A 21,268-nucleotide genomic window follows, 5' to 3' on the forward strand; every position below is an offset into this window, starting at 1 on the left:
TCCAGACCTGGATGAAACTCCAGATTCAGCTTATCCACATAATTTAACTGAATCGTTTGCATACCTTTTCCCAAGTACAGCGTGTAACATCTCACGATGAAGGTGAGGGCAAATAACAGGGTATCAGGTGTGTAGCAATTCTGAAAAGGATGCAGCAAATCTTTTGACTTCCTGGAGGACCTTCCAGAATTGCCATCTTCACACAAACAAGAACCTAGAGGTTTTACAGGATAAAGTGGTTGAGAGGAAAGAGGCAAATTTGGAGCAGGACATTCTTACAGAACTAATGTGGAAGAGCAATAAAGGCTGGCCACTCAGGTGATCGCTAGTTCCTCGATATGTTGGTTATGAAAATAAAGGAAGAATTCCAAATCCAGGGAGACTAATGGGTATCCAGCAAAGGCAAGGGGCTGTGTTTCATGCTTCCAGCAGGTCTTCAGCTTCAACAGCAACTACTTAGCTTGAAAACTGTCACTGAAACAGAGAAACCTGAAGGAAAACATTGTGAATATTGTGGGTGCTGGAAATCTAGAGTAATAAATTAAAAGTCACAGCAGGTGGAATAAAAAAGCAAGTAACATGAAATTTGCACCTATCATTCACTGATATCATTTGAAGAAGAATTCCTGGCATCTTTACCCTGGATGAGGAGAAGGCAGCATGTGTTGGCTTTGTCAGCCACACCCACATCTTATGAATGAATGACAATTCCTTTGGAGAGAAATAGACATGGTTAACATTTCAGGTGGATACACCTTCATCAGAACTGAAAAATGCCAGAGTCAAATGGTTTTAAATCAATGCAGAACCAGGGAAAGAACAAAAGGAAACCTCTGTAATAGAATGGAAGAAGGTTCTCTTTGAACCTTCTGTTATTCTTTCCTACATATCTGAAACTGTATCAACAAATCAGTGATTGTGAGAAGGACAGGTTTCCTTTCATACACATATCAATGGATTGTTTTCTCAGCCACTCATTAAATGGCCCTTAGAATTTTTGTGCAATAATTGCTTCACATCAGCTTGAATGTAGAATGCTCAGTGGGTACCCTTAAATGTTACAACCCTGATTTTCAGATTTTCCTCTGTATTCTTTTGAAAATAGAAAGCAACATATAACATGCCCATACTGATGATAAATGAAGCAATCTACCATGAAGAACAAGCTCAGCAAACCATTGAGGTGTGGGTCATAAATGGAGTGAGACTTTGTCTTATGATTGTCTAATATAGGAGGAGCTGTTTTAACCTTAGCTTCTTGCTTGCTCACCACGCTAAATCGGTGTTAGCAGCCAGCAATATACATGTTCCTCTGAATAATATACTCTAACTATCAGTAACTTCATATGTCATGATGTTAATTTTCCAGAGGAATCTCTCAGGATTTCCTGTTCTGTCCTGCTCTACGTTCTATGATCACAGTCGAAGAACAAGTAACTATATCACATTTTGCTCTCTGTGGCTAGTGGTTCCGAAGGGAACTCACAGCACAGCACAGCAACTTGACTTGAAGGGCATACTGTAAGACTGATAGATAAGGGGTATGGAGTCTGCCAGTATATTTCATTGTTGGAATTCAATGGCTGGACCCAGTATCATTGGGATCCCCCATCAGCAAATTGGGGAAATAGCCACTTAAATCCTATGTTGAGTCAGCCCTTGCATAGGTGCAAAAATCCCATTGATGTCAATGGAGATTCTAGGCCTGTAGATTAAAATAGAAAACAATGAAATTGTCCTGATTATTTCCAACTGTTTTTAATTAACTACCTTTTTATAAAAAACTATTACTTTAATTTTTAAGGACTTAAAGGCATTTTATCAAAGCCTGTCAGAGGCACACCAGGACCCACCCAAAGTTGGGATGACCATCTTGCTGAACGACTCAAGGGTATTTCTCACATTTTTCACAACATAGGCGGACATTCAGACCATCAAGTCTATGCTGGCTCTCAGAACAATGCCTTAAATGCTATTGCTCCACTTATTCTTGCAACTTATTCTCTCTCACATGCACATGAACTTCCCTCTGATTCTTCTACCAGCCACTTTCACTAGGGGAAAACTAATCTGTAAATCGGCACACCTTTGGGATGTGGGAGGAAACTAAAAAACTTGGCAGAAACTCACATGGCCACAGGAGAATTGCAAACTCACCACAGGAGGTTAAGATTGAAGCCAAGTTGCAGAATCTGTGAGACAGCAGCACTGTCTGTAAGGAGTTTGTCCGTTCTCCCTGTGTCTGCGTGGGTTTCCTCCCACATTCAAAAGACATGCAGGTTAGGAAGTTGTGGGCATGCTATGTTGGCGCCAGAAGCATGGTGACAATTGTGGGTTGCCCCCAGAACACTCTACGCAGAAGATGTATTTCACTGTGTTTCGATGTAGATGTGACTAATAAAGATCTTATCTTACCTGCTGTCTCTGTGCCGCCCAAAAGGAAGGGCCAGTAAGATAGGTCCATCAGATGAGGTGCTGACATTCAGGAATCGCCAGTGGAGATTCTGTTCTGCAGGACAGGTCCAGTATGAACAGACCGACTGGTAGCCAGCAAGAACTGCGTAGCCAGCAAGAACTGCAGACCCACATCACTTTGCTGGCACAGTTAGTTGGCAAGCTTCAGAGTGGTATCCTGGTCCTTGACGACTGATGCACTGCAAAGTAGTGAATTGATAATGTAGCTGCAGTGCATAAAATGTGGCTACATTTACACAAAACAGGAATCACAAGGCAAAAGTGGAGAAAATGACTGGTTGAAGGAGGTGAAGCTGGAAAAAAAAATCCCTGCTGGAAATGCTCCCAGCTTCTTAAGTGCCCATATGGATGCCTTACTGTTAAGAATAAGGTGAGGTTGGGTAAAGCAGCTGCCAAGAGAGACATTTTACAGGGAGAAAGCTCAGGCAGTCCAATACATTTGCTTCAGCCCACGCTGAAAACAGTTTGGTGACCACAAGTGAATACTGCTAAGAACACCCACACGCAAACATCTTGTCAGAAAGCTCCCAGTATGACATCAACAACCTGCAGGTGATGAGCTTCTTGCAGCACTGAATCACCCTCCTGTTAAGTAGCCCCATGGTCTTGTTAAAAATTGGCCTATTCCTATTCCCCTTCCTCTTTCTCATTGCTCACACTGTCCCGGAAAGACTTGACATACGTGAATTGCATAGCCGAGAATCAAACAGCAGGCCACAGTTACTCTTTGTACGTGTGCAGGGCTCCACCACATCTGACAAGGTTTCAGTGTTTTGATTGCTCAATTACAATTTGAATTGTTTTAATGTGTTTAATTTACCAAGGCTGCAGGAGGTATTTCTGTTATTCAATTAAGAATTCTGATAGAACGTTTGTCTCATTAGAACAGGATTGGTACTGCACATGACTAGACAATTATTTCCAATTTATAAAATTGGTTTCGGGGGGGGGCGGGGGAAGAAGGGCCTCTCATAAACACCTTAAATGCACCATTAGTATAACAGATAAAACAATGGATTTGAAAAAAGTGACTGCTGACTTGCTTTGCATTGTGGATTCTGAAGAAAATGTGATTAATTGAGACATCAACCTGAACTGAAAATCCAGAATCCTATTATTATGACTGACTGTGGTGACTGAATTTACCCAAGGCAGCCTGTAAGAATCCAGTTGCATAGCAATTTAAAACTGTGCTCATAGGTACAGCCACTTGGTAAGATTGCATTTGTACGAAAGGTGGAAAACTATTCAACTTGCATTGCCTCCACTCCAGAAACAAGCTCACACCAACTTCAGTCATCAAGATCTAATGTGTGCAGACAACATTTCCATATATGTGCATTCAGAGGCCAAGCTATTAGATAAGGTAAGATATCTTTATTAGTGTCATGTACATCGAAACACACAGTGAAATGCATCTTTTGTATAGAGTGTTCTGGAGGCAGCCTGCACGTGTTGCCACAATTCCGGTGCCAACATAGCATGCCCACAACTTCCTAACTCGTACATCTTTGGAAAGTGGGAGGAAACCAGAGTACCTGGAGGAAACCCACGTAGACACAGGGAGAACATACAAACTCCTTACAGACAGTGGCCGGAATTGAACCCGGGTCGCTGGTGCAGTAATAGTGTTACGCTAACTGCTACACTACCATGCCTGCCCTACTAGTAGATTCCTTCATTGAAGCACACAAATAAAATAGTCCTCAGGGTAACCATCCAGAAGACGAAAGTCTGTCAGTAACCATTTCCTGCCTATCAGCACTCCCTAACAATCAAGATCCATGTTCAGTCCCTGATCAATGTGGGATCAATGTCTCCTATATTTTGGGAAGCAGTGAAAGGAGACATCAGCGACAAAATCTATCTCTGCCTCCAGTGTATCAGCATAGCGTTTGGCTGCCTGAGGAAAAGAGTGTTCGAAGACAGGACTTCAAACCAGGCATAAGGATCATAATTTACTGAAGATCAGTGATCCTGACCACCTAAATCCATTAGAAGCATGGATAACTTTATGAAGTGGTCCACTACATCCACTGCCTTTGCAGAGTCTCTGTTTGCTCCCAGTGCATAGCTTTGATGTTCAGAATATCATGCTGAATGCATCTTCTCCACTCTGAATGATCGTGGGCCAGGTTCCCAAGAGTCAGTGTGGATGATGTATTTATACAAGGAGGCTTTGGGCACATCCTGGGATCATTTCTTCTCTCCCTAATGGCAATGCTCAGACTAGTGTGTCTGTCTTAAGGAGTCAAGTAGAGTGTGGTAAGTATTTGGAATGAGCTGCCAGAGGAAGTGCTTGAGGCAAGTACAATAGTATAATTTGAGAAGAACTTGGATAAATACTTGGAGGGCTGGGGTTTAGAGGGATCTGGGCTGAACACAGGAAACTGGGACTAGCTAGTGGCAGCATAGTCTGCATGGACTCATTTGGCCTATATCTGTGCTGTATTGCTCTATGACTGTAGTGTTGGGCATGAAAATGAATTGGCCAGCCCAACATAGCTGAATGAGTGTAACTAAGGCTTCAATACTGAGCCTGGGAGAAGGCACTGACGTTGGTTTGCTTGTACTTCCTTAGAGGATTTTGCAGAGACCTTGCGTAGGACTGAGTAGTCATTTCAAAATTCAATGTAAGTAAGTCAGTGTCAAACTTAATTGCCAAGAGACTGCAGAAGGAAAGAGGGAAAGCCTTCATTTGGGAAGTCATCCTCCAAGGACATGAAACCCTCCTTGGTTGGTAGTATTGACGGCCCCTTCTGTCGATTCCTTAGCTAAGTCCCCATTCTTACCTCCTCTGTACCATCACATCCTCTCCTAAAATGTGTGAATTCACATCTTTTTGACATGGAAATTTATTATTTCACAATTATAGAGTGGCTTGTTATTTTACAATCGATGAAATTGTAATGTTGCATTTATGTTATAGCAGGGAATCTAGTGCCAGATTTGTAAAGTGTGGGAGTCAGAAGGTGATAGAGGGATAGTTGTGGCATGAATGTTAAGTTATCGGCTGGCATGCAAAAGGGCTGATGGATAATCCAGAGATGAATTCAAATCCAACCATGCCACTGGTGAATGTGACTTCAATTCATTTAAATATATTTGAGAGCTAAAACAAACTAGCACAATACTATTATGCCTATGGAATTGCCAACTAATTGAATAAAAAGGCTACCAGGTTTATTAAGTCCCTTTAAGGAAAAATCTGATAATCTGACCCAGCCTGGCCTTTATACCACTGTTATTATGTGGTCAGCTTTTAACTGCAGCCCTCTCAGTTCAAGGCCAAGTAGGGATGAGCCTTGAATTTCAGCCAGGCCAATGACCCACAACTCCTGTGAATCAATAATAAAAAGAAGTAATAGGGATCAATGGCTAATAAGGAGTTCTCATGTCACATTGGATGTATACTGCTTTAAGGATTGTAGCATGTGACCAATTGCTCACTGCATACATTGCAACAATATGGAGTAGCTGCTTGTTTCTTGTGTAGTGGATGTACAACAGATGAAAGGATCCATGTACTGTCAATTCTTTTATTTAATGAAGCACTTTGTTAGTTTAACTTACCAGCTATCCTCCAGTATCTTAGAAAGTGAAACTGATAGAAGTGCAGTTATGAAAGGGAGAAGCAGAAACAGATGCCTTATAGCAGACGTCATCTTGATAATGCATGGAAGAATCAGGCTTAACATAAAAAGTAGAGAGGGCAAATGGAATTAAGAGACAATATAAAAATAAAAGGAAAATAATGCTCTAAAGGCACATTAATAGGGAAAGTGTAGTGATAGGCAGAGCCAAATAGGAACAGAATAGAAAACAATTGCTGATGACATAAGACAAGAATGAAGCACAAAATGTGTATTTTGCATTAAAGGTTACCACACAAGAGGATTTCACCACAGCTGTGATTAATAAGTAATTACCACAGCATTCAATGAGGTAAATTGCTTGGAAATCAATGCATGGAAATGTAACAATGGCAGAGCTGGTGGCTCTGATCTTCCAATTCTTATCAGAAAAAAATTGACACTGAGGATGGATGGTCTACTTTGCACATTTGGTCATAAAATGGGAGAAAAATAAATTTGGCAATTGCAGACCAATTAGTTAAAGCTAATAATAAGAAAACTTTCTGAAACAATCATCTGGCACAGAATTGATAACCATGTGGAAAACTTTGGACCAACAATGGAAACTCTGCACAGGTTGTTAACAGTAAATCATCTTTGGTTAATTAGACTGAATTTCCTGATGACAGTACTCCTGTTGATAAAACAGAAAATGCTAAATGTCAAGTAGTATCTGTGGAGAGTGAAGCAACAGCTAACTTTTCAAGTCAATGTCCTTTCACCAGGACTACATTTGAGGTATATAAGAACTTCCAAAATTCATTTGACAAAGTATTATGCATTTCACTTGACAGCAACATTTAAGCCTTTGGATAGATGTGTGGCAGCTGTGTGGATACAAAACTGACTAAGGATAGAAAACTAAGAATTGTGATAAATAGCTGTTGTTTTTTGGATTGGTGGGAAGTCTATAATAGAGTTCTGTAAGGGTCTTCAATAGGACCATTGCTGCCTTTGGGTGTAGGTGAATGATTTGGGCTTAGGCTTACAGGTCAATTTCAAAATGTCCACCTGGTATAAAATTTGGAAGATATTTTAAAAAAAATGGTTTTGTACAAATGGTAATAATTTGAGATGCACTGTTTGATGGAGTGTAGGGACTTGAAGGAAAAGGAAACATTGTGGAAGTATGTGAGAAGCAGATGAATTCAACTAACTTGGTATTTTTTTTAAAGAGCTGCCCAGGTTTGATGGGCTGAGCAACCAACTTCTGTGCTGCGTGATTGTATGCCAGGAGAAAAAACAAAAGTAACAGGAAACAAAAGCACATAAAAATGTGTAAGGCCAATGCAAAAGTAATAAGTAACATTCAATTTCAGCAAGGAAAAAGTATAGAAGCTGCTTCATTTAGGTTGTACAGTGCCATGTTCTCAAGACATCCCACTAAGATGCACAAACAATTATTTTAGAGCAGTCACATTTTTTGTGTGCAAGCAGAAGACAATGTATGGTATGCACCAATGAGATGAAAGGCCAGGGAGTCTGTTTTTGGAACACAAGGACACAGTGAGAACTATTCTGATTTACTTCAAATTGTGAGATGGTACTTTTCATTTTTACCTTTATGAGTAGTCCAAGTCTTGTTTTAGAGTCTCACTGTAAGTCAGCACATTATATCAGATGAAGTATTCATGTTTTGGAGTGGGACCTGAGTTTACAATCTTCTGACTTGGAGGTGAGAGTGCTGTTATTGAGCTAAGATAATACTTAATCCAGTATTGAAAATGAATGCAGAGATCTTGTCATTCATTCGTGTAGGCAAGTATTCCCTGTGTCCTGAACTTGTTTGTTCAGAAACTTTAATTACCTTGTTAAAATGTCATTCTTTAAAGTTGCATCGATCAAAGATATTGGATGATACTTGTCTCTGTTTTCTAGTTGATCATCGTTTACAATTTCTTCCAGCTATTGCTTCTGAAAATTAAAAGTGATGAAGTGATTATTGAGAGCATAAAACAATTTTAAGGGATTGGAAAATGCATTTTTGTTCCTGTTTCCCAGAAAAACAGTATCTGCTTGTACATAAAATAATATAAAATATAAATCTTTTCACTTCCTTTTCAGAAATCTCCAGGCATTGATGGCCACTGAGGTTCTCTTAAAATGTAGTCATTGTTGTAAGTGGAAAACAGGGCAGTTTGTGCACAACAATCTCCAACAAGCAGAAACGTGATAATGTCCAGATAAGTGATGCTTTAGGTAATTATCACCAGTGATACAGGGCACATCTCTCACTCTTTTTGAAATACTGCTGTGGGTCATTTTACATGCACTTAAGAGAAAAATTGGATTTGGGTTTAATGGCACAAACAGATGGCACATCTGACAGTGCAGGATTCACTAATACTGCTCTGGAATGCCAGCCTAGATTTCTTAGTTCCTAGCATCCACAATCTTCTGGCAAGAGGACTACCAATTGAGTATTATGATAACTGAGTCTGTTTCCTCAGATATTTGTCCTTGGTTTGCATCCAATCCAGATGAACATGTTGAAACTTGCTTTTTTAACTGTTTATCTTTTTCTCGTAAGCGTTGAAATGGACATTCTCTCGTCCTTTCTTAGCATGCATGAAATCAAATGAATAACATACTGAGTTGACAATCTTGCTCAGAAGCAGAAGTATGGAAAAGTTACAGCATTGGAGATGAAGATGCTTCTTTGGAAGCTAAGTGACATCATTTTAGAATGTAAAAAAGTGTTGCTCTGTGATTAACGCAGGTTAGGTCGGAGCAGGATTTTTTGATGCTGACAGTGGAAAGTAGAAGATGAAAAAAAATTCTAATTTCCCAGTATTAGCCTTCACGCCCTGAGGAAAAGGATTGATGAAAAATTCCATTAAAAGAGTCATGAGGACTAAAAGACTTGAATCAAAGAATTTCCACAGTTTTAAAAGCTAAATATGGGAAGGAAACTGACAAGCCAACATCCCTTGTAAGCTCAGGACTGTGGAATTCATCCTAATACTTGTTTCAAGGCAACTTGCCATATACACAATGTTTGCAAATATCCTTTGAAGGTTTTTTAAGGTTTTGGGTAGCACATAAATATTGGTCAATAATTTGGAGAAATACTTCAATTTATGTGAAAGGTGAATTTCTTCAAAATTTCCACTTATTTAGTTTTATCAGGGTGTGTCTCTATCTATCTATATCTATATCTAGAGAGAGAGAGACACACACAAAAATAGGCCCAATGAAAAAATTGTGGAAAAGCAATTTTTTTCAAATTTACATCATTAGGTGACTCCATTTCACGATGTGTCTGCAATGATCCCAAAGCTCTCAATTCTGTCTGGCCACCTTTTCGACAATAACACAGTGGATGGAGTTTCTTGCACTTGGCCAGTGATTCCAATCAGTGTGGAAATACTGCACATACAGGAGATCTGAATTAAAGAAAACATATGTTGGAAATACTCAGTAGGTTGGACAACACTCAGAGGAAAAAAAATAGACTAGGGATTTTAGGTTGATACTCTTCTGATGAAAAGTTATCAACCTGAAATATTAATTCTACTTCTCTCTTCACAGCTGCTTTCTGATCTGCTGAATATTTCCTGCATTTCCTTTTTTCATGTCAGTATGAATTAAACTTGGTTGTATCATTTTACCTTTATTCCCTGATCAGTAAAGGAGAGCATGGCTTGAGTAACATTACCCAAATTCTCCCAGCAGTTTGCTTTTCACTACAGATTTCAGCATCTGCAGTCTCTTGTGTCTCCTTGAGTAAGATTATTATCATTAATTCAAACTGATCCCTATTCCTTTTGTATTTTCTGCCTTTGTCTGAGAAGAACATGCAAGAAGATATTAAATTATCCAGAGAAGCTCTTCTGGTTTAGCACATATATAGACTGTTTAATCTGATTTTCCAAAACTGGATTTTGCATTTGAACTGGGTATGAACTGTTCTAATCCATAACAGAAATCAATACAAAGGGCAGAAGTTGTAAAGGAAGTTGGTAGGAAAGTTGGAAAAGGGCAGTTTTTTTGTACTTTCTTGGAGCATATTATTCCATTTACTTATGGACTGCAGCAGTAAATCTATGAATAAAGCAAATGTTAATTCCAAATTTAATAAACTGGTGACAAACAAATGCAGCTCTGTATAACACCAAGCATTTTACTTCAAAATGTTAATGTATGCAATTTTTATGCAGAGAAATAAGCTCGTGCATGACAAGAAATTCCGGAGACCATGCCAAATAAAAATTAGTGAAGGAATACACCAGTTAGAAAATACTAGGATTGAAATAAACAATCCAACAATCTTTCATGGTGGGAGGCAGAAGCACTGTGAATAGATGTTTATATTTTGACATATAAATAGACATACTTTTTTTGCATTCATAAATATTTCATTTTCTTCCACAATACACTACATTAAAAGAACTAAATTAATGAGCTTTGACAGGGAGTGCACTTATCAAGTGAAACATGAATAAGTCAAAAGCTATTTCCTTTTGAAAATACCCATCAAAATATTTTTTTTCACAAATGCAGCATATAAAGATATTTTTTAATCAAGACTTATTCACATGTAATTTGTTCCCAAGGTGACATTTCATTTCTCATTTGGATTGGTTTTAGTTGCTTTCATTGTGCAGTTACCAGATGACATTTAACAAAGGATCATATCCAGAAACTGCTGTGCTGTGAAATGGTATTTGCTTTATCTGTTTGTGCACCACATAATTTAATTGTTTTTTTTAAAGTCTTGTAATATAGCAATATGCCATGAAGTAAATGTTTCAATGAAGTTTGGAAATGAAATTTAGAAAAAGTTTGATTTGTAAATTGATTTGTAAATATATACTATCCTCTATGGCATTTTTTTTTCATTTATCCTCCCCAAGCTGGTAATAGATTTTGCTATATATAACGTGGGTCATCACTTGGATGTTGATTTTCACTGAGATATACTTGTATTTCACACTTGATCATAATTTTATGATTGTTACTTAGATGAAGGTCATGAAGGATAAATGCGATGGGGAAAATACAATGCTAATTTTACTCACATTTGGACCTTGTTTGAGAGAAAATATTGAAGGGGTCCAGTTGAGAAATATTCCCAGAGGCTAATATTTCAATTCTGGTCTTATTCTCTGATCAGAACCTGTGCTATAACATGAAACATCCCTTTTCAATGAAGAGTCCATTTAATCTCATGGATACTAATTTATTTGAAGACCAGAAAGTACTGAATCAGTGGCCATTTTTTCATCATCCATTGTAAAGTAATACCAAAGGATAAATGTGATAATGCTGAAAATGTGCACTGGGTTTGCATCCATTTATGCTGCAGCAGGATCCACAAGAAATTACTGCTGCCAGCTCATTATCATGATTTCAGTGATTGCATGGTATAAACAATGCTGTTTATTGCCTTCACACAGTTTTGTGAATGGCACTAGTTCAAACTATGTTATAGCTGGTCTGTATTTCCTAAGGACATAGTTCATTGTGGCAGCAGTTTGTGAGAAGATGTAGCAGAAAGGGAAAGGAAGTGTTCTCTCTGAATTACCAAAGCAGGACTGTATTGTTCATGAGATACCCTGAAGAGGAGGGGAAATACTTGCAGGAGGTGCTGCTGGCATATATTGAAGTGGCAGTGGTACCAGCTGGTGAATACAGGGAATAGCAGATCTAACGAGCTGAATATAGTGATGGAAAATGTTCATTGAACACACACTTAAGTCAAGATTAGCAATTCATTCACAGGCAGCATATGTTATCAATGCAGCAAATATCATATCCCACAGTTGATACATAATAATATCCATTTAACCACATCAGCCAGACAGATTGCATGATTCTCTTTTGCAGGAGATGATGACACATTAGCAGTGTCAGTACTAACAAACCAATGGGGAACATAATTGGCTGCAAGGTCATGCTCTCCTGGAGGACAGAGTGCTGACTATAAATGGAGATGCCAACAGTGCTGAGACCATTGAGAATGATGGTATGCCTGTAACTAATCCTTTTCCTCACTATCAGCTCCCTCAAATCCCACATGCTCTTATGATTGGCTATCCTTCCCATCTATTTGTTCTTCACTTGGGCCTCATTTGAAGAACTACTCTGCTGACATCTAAGCACTTCCCAATGGAACTATGTAGCTCATTGCACCATCCCTAGCCGCCTCCTATAAGCTTATATTTGCTTTTCCCCTCAGACTCAAAGCTGAGTTTATTTTCATATGCACAAGTGCATGTATGCACAGGTGCAATGAAAAACTTACTTGCAGCAGCATCACAGGCACATAGCATCATATAAGCAGCATTCACAAGAAAGCTAGCTGCCGCCAAAGTGTTGCATCTCTCCAGTGCCATCTTTGATCATTTCTGACAACGAGGACCCTTTCAGAGAACAAGGAAACCCCAAACTTCAGGTGGTAATTGAACAATTAAACTCCAAGGTGAAGAGAGAGCATCCCTCAATCTGACACCTGCAGCACCAGCTCAGGTATAGACACTTTGCAGATTGTAGAAGGTACTTAGAAACAGAATCTACAAGTGGTGAGCCACTCAACACAAGTGACCTGCAACTACATATAATCTGGATGCCAGCACCCTGGTTGATAAGGTCGATTCCGAGTTCTGCTGCAGAGAATTCGGACGAGCCTGTTGATTGAGTAATCTATTTGCTGTTTTTTTTAAGTGCGTTGTAATCCAAAAAAAAATCAATTTAACTTGGAGTAATCACTTCAGCAATCATTTCTGGTGAAAAAAGTGATAATTGCAAAATTGAACCAGACACTTTTGGTTACAATCCACATTAATGTATTCTACATTCCCTCAGTGTCAGGTATTAATCTGCCCACAGTACAGTTTTCAAGCTCTCACAACACAAGTTGGATCTCAGAGCTCTAGTAAATGACTGCAGAATACTGAAATGCTCAACAATTCTGTGTCCATTCAGAAACACAATCTGCTGAAGAATAGCATCTTGCTGCTCACTGAGTACTGAGATCTGTTCATACGTGACATTCTTTTGTTCAAAGGGATCATGATGCTGGTCCCTACTGATATGTTGTTCATTCTGAATAGTTTCAAGCTGCTCCAATGTGGCAGAGACCAGACTTCCACCTGGATCAGTATGAGATGCCATAGAAGCATTGACATTGGGTGATCTCTGCTGTGTCTCCACCATAAATATTGCCCAGACTAGAATGTGCCGTTTGAAGGGATTGCTGCCAAGCCCTGACAAAGACTTCAAAGTGGAGGGAGTGGTCTACTGGATCAACAAAATCTTTTGTGAGTCCTGGTAGCATCTTTGTGAATCTTATCTGTACACTTTCCAGCTTAAGGACATCCTACCAACTGTTAGATGATCAGAACTACACAAAATACTGGAAGTGCAAGCTCACTAACATCTTGTTCAGCAGTAAGATAATATTCCAACTCTTGTACTCAATACCCTGACCAATGAAGGCAAGCCTTCTTTGCCACCTGGTCTACCTGTGTTGCCACTTTCAGGGAACTATGTACTTGTCCCTCTGTTCTGTGATACTCTCCAGTGCCCTGCTATTTACTGTGTAAATCCTGCCCTGGTTTAAATTCCTAAAGTGCTACACAACACTTAAATTTCATCTGCCGTTCCTTGGCCCACTTTCCCAATTTATCTAGATCCTGTTGTAATCTTAGATAACCTTCATTGTCTACAATAGCACCGATTTTGGTGCCATCTACAAACTCACTAACAGTACCAAATATATTCTCATCCAAATTGTTAATATAAATGACAAACAACAGTGGATCTAGTGCCGATCTCTGCAACATATCACTGGTCACAATCCTTCAATGAAAGACCAAGCCTCCACTGGCATGCCCTCTGACCCTGGATCCCATGTGACCTAACCTTCTGGACCAGCCTGCCATGCAGAACCTTGTCAGAGGCCATGGTAAAATCCATGTGAATAATATCTACCATCCTGCTCTCATCAATCCTCTTTTTAAAAAAAAAACTCACTCAAGTTTGTGAGACACTATTTCCCATGCACAAATTCATGCTGCCTATCCCTACTCAGTCCTTGCCTGTCCAAATGCAAATAGATTCTGTCCCTCAGGATCCCTTCCAGCAACTATCTCACCACTGATATTGGGCTCACCAGCTTGTAGTTCCCTGGCTTGTCCTTGCCGCCCTTCTTAAATAAAAGCACAACATCAGCCACCTTCCAGTCTTCCAGTACCTCACCCGTAGTTAACGATAATATAAGTATCTTCCAGGGCCTCAACTTTTTCTTCCCTGGCTTCTAAGGCCCTGGGGATTCATCTATCTTTGTGCACTTTAAGGCTATCAGCACCTCGTCTTTTGTAATGTGGCTTCTTGCATTTGGTCAGACAGGCCTGACAATGCACTCACCACAATGAAACCATTCTGAACGTGGTCCTCAAGTCAGTTAGTCCTCTGGGGCAGTACTGATCCATAGACCTGCCCTTCGATGAGCCTCGTAAACAAATGCCCAATGGTTGGTTGCTATTCTGTAACCAGCCTGTGCCTGGTGAATCTCCCTATGATATACTTCCCTCTTATCTAATTTGCTCTTCCTCTGTGCTGCTTAAATCCAAGGTCGTACAAGAGCCTTCTCTTTATCGTGATCATTACTCCGTCTCCTCTCCCTGCACTCTTTCCCTCAGGCTCATCAACCTCCTTCTGCTCTTCCTGCTTGGTATCTTGATCTTGTGGTGATGGGAAACTGGGAGCCTGTCCTTACAGCAAAGACAAAACTGAAGATAAGTCCACTTATCAGCTGCACCTAGAACACCTTATGACGTTAAAGCATTTCACTTGGTGATATGAGAATGAACTAGTCACTGTGAAAGTGTTAATGGGCATGCGTGACAGATTTCATTTAGCCTCTGCCTGTGAGGTGATTTCAACATTGCTCTACTGGAGGAGGATTCTCATTGTGGAAAAGCCAACAATGCCCCTCCCATTTGCCTCTTCTCATATTGTCCCCAGCCCCTCTGATGCACAAACCCTCTCGCCTGACCTGTATGTCAGTTGTAACTATTTTGTGGGCTCTTTGAGTAAATTCTGAAGTTCCCTACTTCCACCCTACAGCCTCTCTCCTCCATGGCAGTCATGACTGGTGTCTACTGTCTGGTTATCATGGGCAGTATGCAATAATGGCTGACACCTTTCTCTGATATTTGCACAGCAAAACGTTGGCAGCTGCTCTGAATTTAGAGTGATCCCACTGGGATTGAAAATGGGATGGGGTGGAACTTGGTTGGTGGCACCAGATCAAGGGCCATTGAATGATTTCATTCTGTTCCTCCCAGGTCCAGAATGATGTCAGTTAAAGGAATTAGCCTTAAGGAAATCTTATTTGGCGGTCATCTGTGCAATCAGATACAATTCTGTTTAGCAAATACAAATCTTCAAAGAGGCATTAGGCCCCACATGTTTGCATGCTTGAATCCTGCATCCCAATGGAGAGGCCTTTATCAATGTAGTAGGTGACATGCACCTGGGGCAGAATGAGTTGGCATATGCTAATCACCCTAGTGAACCCTTGGTGTATAAACTAGGCACTGGACTATCTATTGTCTTCACCAATTACAACATATTAGCATCTTGTTTGATGGCTCATCACCTCAATCCCCATATGCAATGATAAGAAAGTGCTGGAGCCAACTTGAAAATTAGTACACAACTTCTAGGATAGTTGGGTCTAGGCATAGATTGCAACAGCTGTATCAGGAAAGGCTTCTCACTTTGGACTTTGATTCAAAAAGAAATTGTATCTTTTATAAGCTCTGTTATGGAGATAACAGTGGTACTTCAGCGTACTTCAATCTAAATCACTCAGACAGGTGATTATTCTTGGCTAAACAGGCAGTATATTCAACAAAACATGAAGACCTGCTTTGCCTCTATTTCCTTCCCAACTCATTGATTCCTCTTCAATTCTCTTGCAATTTCAACCGAAAGTTATCATCCACATTTGTGGAAGATCAATAAGTTTATGGTGTACATCATTATGTGTGTTTTGCATTACCTCTGGAAAAGAAAATGATGAGCTCACTTTAAAATGTTCTTTAACTTTGGATAATTCCTGCTGACTTTTCCTGTTCATAAAATAGTTTTCTTGCATATTTTCATTGGTCATAAATTTTCAAACAGAAAGTTATGGTAAACTCTGTGACTGCTGTTAGAATTCTATGAGGTTAGGTATATGTGCAAGTGCAAGCTGACAGACATAGCAAATCACTTCCACTAAACATAATGGCTTCAATATCATCTATGAACTCTAGATTTGTTTTTTGTCCACATTGATGTAGGTGCCAGATAGAAAGCTTCATTGCTGGCTTATAAAAACATTGAGTTGCATAGATGTTGTAAATATTTTGTATTTTGTTATTGCGGTATAGCCATCAATTTCAGTGGCTAGCAACTGAAAAGCTTAAGATTTTTGGCAAGAGAAAAACATTTTGAACAACTTTATTGATAGCTATTGATAATTATCTGTTTTTGATTCATTGTTGTGATAATGTTCATGATTTGCTTGTCCCTTTTGATAAAATGTTCTCTGGTCATAGTTTGTTGAACATCTAAAAATATTAAATTTTATTGCATTGTCTGTAAATATTGTGCAGAAATTTGTAAGTCTGATGGCTGGAATGACTAGGAATGCACACTGTCTTGTGTGTATAGGTATGTGCACATGTGTTTATGGCTTATGTTTAACTTTACTTTTTGACTCAAAATATGTTTTGCTGCTAATTATCTTCTACTTGTATGTTCTTGACAAATGTAGCCTATAAATCCTGCTGTTCCAACAGTACTTAAGAAATGTTAAGAGGGAAACCAATGAAGGGACAACTGGTGTTGGAAAATCCTATAATTAAGGACAGGATAACTGAGCATCAGAAGGATCCACCATGAGGTGCCAAATTATAGATCTTGAGGACTGGGACTGAATAGTTTGAAAATGTATTATGTGAGCAAAAATTGGTAACTTTCTTGTTGGACCATTATCATTTCCTATGGAAGGCTGATGATATCCTTTATATGACTTGAATTTGGAATTTTTGTTTTGGCAATTTCACAAATGTTTTGTGCTGTAAATTCCTCTTGTAAATAGAACTGAGATGTGACCTTTGAGGTTCAGTGATCAGATAATACCTGCTTTACTTCTGCAAGATCTACTTGTCTGTGATTTTGAGATATGTACATTTATTTAAACCATTTCCACTGGTTGAAAAGAGAGCAAGGTCCATTGAGGGGAAAGTTAGGAGAAACTTTCATATGTAAAGAGTGATAGAAGTTTGAAAGTTCTTCTGCAAATTGAGGCAAGGCAAATTGTTCATTCTAAGATTCAACGATGAATGTCAATTAATGGTATAAAGTAATATGGGGACAAGGTGATGCATGAAAGTGTACTGCCAATCAGACATGTTTGCATTGTATGCCAGCACATGCAGGAGGGGTTAAGTTGATTGCTCCACTTCCTGTGTTTACTGGTGTAGACAATTAGTGTGGTTTACATGGCTGATCATTTTGATTCAGGCCATGTAACCACGGGCCACTGCAGCTATCAATTTTGAAGTATGAGTGGCAAACATTCAGAGCACAGTTAACAAATTAGCATGCTGGCTTTAACATGCAAAGTCAATTAGATCTGGCATGTAAAATGTTCTTAATTGAAATTATTCAATATCAGGAATTCACGATTCCAGTGCTACTAATTAATTTGAAATTGGAGCACATTGGTAAATTGCCACTTAAGCTAGGTCTTCATTGCCAACTATAACATAATATCCATTAAATTTGATTTTGAAATCTGCTATTATCATGTCCATGCTATAATAAAATTCATAATTAAAGGTCAATTGTTCTATACCCATTCTAAAATTTCATTGCATATTGAAAGAAAAATGGAACATGTTTCATATAAACCTTGATATCCTAAAGCACTTAACCCAATGTTCCAAACTACTTTTGCAGTACAGTAACAGAAGATACATGCATTCCTCAATTTATGAATTTTTGCTATGCCATTGACTCTTCAGGATGTCAACTATTTATGAATGCACTTTTCCTATAACAAATGCACTACACTCTGCCCACAGAAATATACTGTGCTGAAATACCATAATGCATATTGCCCAGTCTTTTTGAATGATTGAATTCCAGTTAAACTGTTTTCAGGGACTGCAACCCTATCTTAAATGGAGCAATACTTCTATCTGAAACACAATCACATTGTATACAATAAGCTCCTGCAAACAACCATGCAATGATTAGATAATCTGTTATTGAAAAAGGATAATTATTGGCCACAATTCTGGGAGCAAAGCTTTCTGCTCTTCTTTGAGGTAGTGGCATGAGATCTTCTATATATATCACAAGGAATATGGAGCTCTGTCTTAATATCCCATTTAGGAGACAGAACCAACAGTGCAGTATCATTCTGCAGTGTGCTGGAGTATCAGTATTTAGTCTTGTGCTCGAGTTTCTGGAGTAGGACTTGAACCATAAACTATTAACATTAGATGCAAGGACTCAACCAACTGAACTGCGATTGACATTGATAATTTACGGGTAAGGCATAGGGAAAAACATTTGATTCCTGTCATATGGTTTGTTTTTTATTCAATGTGTATCCTTAATGTTGAATATATATGACAAATGCAACATCAAATGACTTATTTGATAGATATCTGATCCTGTGGGCAATTTCATGACTTTGGAATGATGTTAAAAACATCAGGGTGCATTTTCCATGATTTTGCATCCATCTGAATGAAATTTCTATATTACGTATGGGGAAAGAAAATCATTACATTATTCCTCTTGTCATTTTGCTAGAGCATTCTCATTTCCAATGGATGGCCATTTCTTACCCTTGAATACAAGATATTTTTGCCAATTTTAGAAATGCTTCTGTGGTGGAACTTTTTTTTCATACATAGTACCGAAGTCTGACTCTTTAAGGTCCAGTCAACTGAAATCATGTGCAGCACAATGTTCCTTTGACTATCAAGCTGTATGGATTTATTTAAAAATATTCAATGCTCCTCCTTCAGGCTGCTGTTGGAACCAAATGCCTTAAATCCTTTGACTTAAGTTTTTGTTGTAACATGTTTTTCCTTTGTGATTTAGGTTGTGAAAGTACACAGTGGGAGCAGATGCATTATTTGAAATTCTTCTCTTTGCTATTTTTGAAGAAAAATTAACCCATTTACTTTAAATAAATTCACTTATGTAGCAAAAGGAACATGAGACAAGGTTAAGCATTCATGGGTCGATATCCCATGGAATCATTTCATGGCCTAGCTTTTTTGATTAATTAGATGTTATAAACCTCCTTCCATGTATAGTCCAGTGTATTGTTTGATGCATTTGTTGTGGTCCTGTTTTTTTTCCTTTAATTCTCACTTGTTTGCACAATATGAATAGAGATGGACTAAATTTAGTCCATGCAGAATTTAGACGCATGATTTGAAAATTCTGGTTTTAAGGCAGCTGTTATTAACAGCAAAGTAATCCAGATGAAAAAATAGCCCATCAATAATAATCCATTAGTTGGTTGTGCACACATTTGGCTTAATTTAAACAATTGTTTAAATAGCTGCAATAGAGATATAGGATGCAATCTTCTACTAATGTGTTATGCTCCTTCCTTCACTCAACCAGAAAAGGACATTAAGGCAGTTGGTTGCAACATACACTTGTAGAGCACTGGGGAAATAACACACAGGAAAGATACTGATCTTCAGTACCAATGGGAACTGTGTGTTTTTTAAGGCTGCAGTAACATCTCTAAAGGTGTCATTCTGAAAGGTCATGTACTGTTTATTCATCTTGGTCATACTAAGTTGTGAGATTGGCCTTGATTTAAAAAAAATCCAAAATTATAGCTGAACAGAAGTTGCTATTTCTACCACAATTGGCAATTTTATGTGCCTGTCTGGAAATGTAGGAGTGAAATGTGCTTAAAACAAAACAACGAAAGGTACTAAAATACATACATAAGTGAGGTGCAGGAAGTTTTTGAGCAGATTCTCAGTTTTGTCAAAGAAAACAAAGGGGCTCTTTCATTAACTCTAGTTACCTGTGTATTCTGCATGATCCTGTTATGGAGACTGCCAGTGAAAAGCAGGCTCTGAGATAGAAGCAGTCCTGTAAAATGGTACTGGAAATACCCTGGAATGCTGAAATAATGCTGTGAGTACATAAGGATCACTACCAGAAGACAGCGAGGATCAAGGCATTGCATAGAATCCATAAGACCATGGAGTTTTGTGTAAATATCATTGACAGAAAAAAAGAGTTCCTCTGGGTTAGTGCCATGAATTGACAAGTCCAGAGAATTGACACATCTAACTCTGGGGTCTGGCAACAGCACCAACAGACATGGTTACTGATCCAACAAGCTTCAATAAGAACCTATCTGCTTAGAAATTGAAAAACCAAAGTGGTTTGCTGCATAGATAATTATGCCCATCTGTGTTGTGAAGAGTGTGTTACACGTGGTCAACTTCCTTGGAAACTCCAGCACAGCCTTCAAGAACAGACTTTATTTTGTATTTCTCAACAGAGAAAGGGGTCAAACAGGTCCGGAAGGAACATTCATTAACCCTTTTAACTTCACTTTCAAATAACTTCACTCTGTCTTAGTAATATTGATTTAATATAGACCCAAAATATTGCAGGGCAAGGTATCATCAATAGTGTTAAAGTCAAGTGCATGAAGGTCTAAGCAGATTTGCTATAAACATCTCCTGCTGCTTGGAGAGAAGTACTGTTGGTCTGATTTGCAAATTCACTCACCCTCATACTGCAGAACAATAGTGCTGACATCAGGATGCCAATGGTAACAGACTTCATTTTTCACTGGGAGCCAGCACATTCTTCACTCCATTATGATAATACACTAATCCCTCAAGGGGCACTCTGACTTAACCTGCACAATATCCTCCCTAATATCAATTACTTACTAACACAACACAGAAATGTCTTTCAGCAATTTAAGTCTTGTACTCCCATTCCTTTTCCTTTATTTCACCCATGAAATTTGGCACATACTGCTCAGATGCTCATGTTAAGCTTATTTGTTTTAGCTTCTTGTACGAAGAAACTACCACAGAGTTCCCATCAAAGGCAAGCCACTAGAAGGGGCAGCTTCACCTTTAAAAATC

At 38.8% G+C, this 21,268-nt stretch overlaps 1 long non-coding RNA gene across 1 annotated transcript; it reads right to left on the bottom strand.

The window, feature by feature from the left end:
• Positions 1-592: 592 nt before the first annotated feature.
• Positions 593-7,949, bottom strand: LOC127577881 (uncharacterized). Its single transcript, XR_007957457.1, has 3 exons — positions 7,918-7,949; positions 2,416-2,654; positions 593-711 (listed from the first exon to the last, which is right to left on the bottom strand). It is a non-coding gene; the product is annotated as an uncharacterized LOC127577881 (long non-coding RNA).
• Positions 7,950-21,268: the final 13,319 nt, after the last annotated feature.

Source organism: Pristis pectinata, chromosome 14, assembly GCF_009764475.1.
Source record: "Pristis pectinata isolate sPriPec2 chromosome 14, sPriPec2.1.pri, whole genome shotgun sequence".
NCBI lineage: Eukaryota > Metazoa > Chordata > Chondrichthyes > Rhinopristiformes > Pristidae > Pristis > Pristis pectinata.